We start from the raw sequence: 4,310 nt of genomic DNA, 5'->3' as shown, positions 1-4,310 counted from the left end.
CATTATCCAAAGAGAAGCAGCTGTTGCTTTTTCCTGTGGAGTCGCTGATGTGGTGAGAATGACATTTGAAGTATGATACAAAGACTTCAGATTTTCTATTTTTGTCACATCTTGCAACACTGCCAGGAGGATAGAACGCGTTGAAATTACTGTGCCACCCTGACTGCTGCGCTGGTGCTGGTGGCGGCAGTGCCTTCAGAGCTGGGTGCCCGGTCAGCAGCTGCTGCTCTCCGGCTGCTTAATTTGTGCCAGGGCTCAGTTCCAGCACCTCTTTCATTACGAATTAAGCACTGCCAGTAAGTTACTCACTAAGAAATCATAGGCAAAAGATAGCAGCATATCACTGTTCATGAATTTAATTATAAACATTTTTTAAGGTGAGCTGGTGGGCCGAACTGAAAGCCTGGGCGGGCCACATTCGGCCTGCAAGCTGCCTATTGAGTATCACTGCATTATGCTAAAAATTATAGCACTCACCTAGGGTGTGGGAGACCCTAGTTCAGGTCCCTGATCCAATGACTTATTTAATTATTTTTACACAATGAAATAGCTTCAACTAAAGAGCCAGCAAACACACCGTCATGGTGTAGCTCAGTGGGTCAGGCACTCTGCTATAATGTTGGAGACTCAAGTTCAACTCTCTTCTCCACATTAGGCCAAGGTGGGGATTTGAATCTATGTCTTCTGCATCATGGATGAATGCTGTAACCACTGGATTAAAGTTATAAAGGAAGCTTTTCTTAGGGGGCAAAAACCTATTTTAAGTTAAACAAATATGTTTTTGCTATGCTTGGATTCAGTTCCACCCATACCGATTCCTCTCCTCCCTACTAGACAGCCAGCAAACATAAAAAAACAAACCAGAAACAAAGAAATATTTTGTCCAGCTATATGGAGCACTCCTGTGTGGGAAACAGTTTACCAGTCCCATGAAAATTTTTGAGATTTCAGAAACTTTCCCATTCTGCACTTTGACAAAACCAAGACCTTCTTGAAAGTATTCATGAAAAAACAGTGTGAACCCAAAATATCCAATAGCTTCAGGGTTAGGGCACTCAGTGTGTGAGGAATCTAGGTTCAAGTTATTGGTTTGAATTAGCTAGAAACTCAAATCTATATTTTCTATTTCCCACCTGATATCCAGTAGCGTGGTGGTCAGGGTAATTCTGATCAGCCTCTTACTTTTGTGTTGACCAGGAAGTCCACCCTGGACCTGAGAAACCTTTTCTGATGAGAGTTTAATTGAAATTGGTACAGTCCTTCAAAAAGTTTTGGTTTCTTAATAAACTGGTATTTTCCAGTGACAAAAAATTTTGTTGAAAAACTCCTGAGAGGGGCTGAAAGTGCTCAGCTCTCAATGATAGCTCAGTAGCCTGCTGAAGTAATGACCACTTTGCAGAACTGATCTCTTTACGTGCTCTTTAAAGGCACCTAATAACCTTAGAATATACCACAAGTTTGTAGTAAAATATATGCACCTGACCATGGATCCATAATGTGGTATTAAGCATGTTATTACTCCACCAGGATGGACTATTTGGAACTTTGTCTGGAATGCAGTGGAACAGCCGTCTTGCCTGCACGCTAATAAACACATATAACATTTTTTTAAATAAATTCTGACAAGTCCTGCACATTTCAGGTATGTAAAACAGAAAGTGCTTATAAAAGAGATGCTGACTGATGTGCCGACTAACCATAGTTACTCCTCACAATCATAGTCATGTGCAGCATGTAACCTCTACAGCCAAAATTCAGGCCACATCAAACCTCTTATTTCAGAGAGTAAACGATAGGTAAATTAAATGGAAAACTTCCCTGGCCAACTCAGCTGGAAGTCTCTTTCTTATGTTGATTTGATTTAGTCCCATTGTATGGTGTTTACATTTTTTAGTATTCATATTTCAGCATTCATAACTTAATATGTCCAAATAATTCTGTAAATCTCTGTATTCCATAGTTTGAAAGTACTCCATCAGCTATGTTGTTTGTTTGATTGTTTTAAATTTTAAATGGAGCGATTATGTGAAGTGAATGCAGTAATAAAGGAGTGTAATTTTCCTTATATACTTGCAAGGATTGTGTATCGTGGCACGACTTCTATCCACAGTGCTTTAAGAACATTTCCCAAGAAGTCTTTTGCTCTTGGAAGTTTAAGTGGAAACAGAATATGCTGTGTTAGATTAAATATATTAAATGCTGGTGCACTGTTTATGGGAACACTATTCTGTTAAGATTTGTTCTTAAAACTTTCAATGATTTGTCATCATTATCATTCCTACTTTAAAACTGACTTTCCAGTAAAAAGTCAGATAGGGCATTTCCAACAAGTACAAATCAAAGCCCCAATCTTGAAAACACTTCTAGAAATGCTCAACTTTGAGCATGAGTAATTTCCCTTGAATTCACATTTGTAAGGCTTTGCAGGATGGGGGAGAGGGGCTGAAAATATTGTATGTGCTGTAATTTTGACTCCATGTAATGCATTTTGCAAACACAGAAAAATTATGCCATATTATTTTGACATATATCTCCTTGCACTTTAAACTACTTCAGGTGGCTGGAACTAGATTACATCCAAAAAAGAAAATAATCACAAATCAGACTTGCCTCCCCATCTTCACTGGTAGTTGGGTTCTTTTAACATGATTCATGCATATTTATATATTTATATCTTGTAAGGGAAGTCTTCTCTGTCATGGGAGAGTGGGTGGGAAATGGCATTTTTTAGATTTAAAAAAGTAGTTGGGTTTTTATTTACCAATAACTAGAAAACAGATGAATAAAAAATTATACTTGGCATATAACTAGTCTTTCATGAGAAATAGTCTCCTGGCTGAAATATCAAACATTTTTAAATAAGTTCTAAGTGACATAAACATTACATCTGAGAAAGTTAATTAAAGCATCTTGCAAGGTTTTAGGAGAACCTAACCCTGCTCATTTCATGGCATAATGTAGGGAGTATAATGTACTCTCGCCCTGTGATAGCAGGGGTGGGTAGGTAGGTTTTGTTCAGACCCCCAGGGAGAATGACTACTCCCTAGAGTCCTGGCTGGAGGCAGGGTGTACTTACTATCATTATACTGTTTCACAATGTGTAGGCTGGAGCAGGACTGAGGGGAGTGGGACAAAGTCCCCATCTCTCCATGCCACACATTAGTTAAATGAGTTGATAGGCTGCAGTGAACACTTGATTTCCTCCTCCCTGCCATATGTTAAAGTATTTCTGAGTGCACAGAAGCTACCCCAACTTACCTATAGGTGGTATAGTAAGATGGGTCCCCAGGCTTGCTGATTGAGTTAAATGCATAACTTTTGGTGTTGGGAAGGAGTTTTTCTTCTGGACATGATCAACAAGGTGTCCAGTTGGCTATTTTGCCTTTCTCTCAGCATCCTGAAAGTCTAAGTAGAGATAAGCCCCATCAGGGATTTTATTAAAAAAAAATTGGGGATAGGTAACAAACACCAATTAATATTGTTAAAACTTATGGCCAGGGTCCAACACGGATAAGAGGCTACAAAGCACCAGCTCCTGCGTGAACCTTAGCATGGGGCCTAGCAGCAACTGGTAGACCCTGTTAGTGTGAGGGGAGATCTTAAGCCTTTACAGTCTGAGCTCTTCTTTGCTTGTAACCTCATTCTCCATTGCAGAGGCAGGACAATGGAATTTAGCAGTGGACTGAATGGTTTCCTTAGTCAAACCCCTTCTACCAAATGTATCAATCTTCATTCTTAAATTGCATGGAATGAGGTATTTAACCCCAGATGAGACCCAATTAATGCCTGATTAGGAGGTGTCTCAGCCCACCTCCACTTAATACTGAGTTTCAAGTTGCAACCCTAAATCTATTCACATGACTATGCTCACTTTCCTATGTCCTGATCTATCTCCTTTCATGACTGATTTGAGTTCCTCCCTGCCCCCCTCCAAATGGCTGTGTATGAACAAGGGCAACTGCTGGGAAAATAAGCATAAGGTAGATTGCATATCTCAGTAAAACACAAACAGGAATTTCTCTCTCTCTCTCACACTCACACATCCTCCTGTCCCCTTACAAAATGCCTAAACATTGACGATCCCACTTTTGGAAACCTGTTCCTTTCTTGTATTTGAATCCTTTAGAATGTAGCAGTTTGTTTTATCTGTTCTTTAAACAATGTTAATTATTCATATATACATGTGTCCAGTGTATTTCAAGAGATTTATAATATGTTAAGCTAACGTGCTGCTAGGAATAGGCAGGTCCCTCCCTGGAACCTAAATTAATTCAATGGTGCTCTCTAGGGAGCCAGGGTCTGCCCATCTC

This window comes from Emydura macquarii, unplaced genomic scaffold (genome assembly GCF_026122565.2).
Source record: "Emydura macquarii macquarii isolate MOO-44397 ecotype Brisbane River unplaced genomic scaffold, CSIRO-AGI_Emac_v2 contig_2406, whole genome shotgun sequence".
Taxonomy (NCBI): domain Eukaryota; kingdom Metazoa; phylum Chordata; order Testudines; family Chelidae; genus Emydura; species Emydura macquarii.
Note: the sequence above shows the minus strand (reverse complement) of the source record.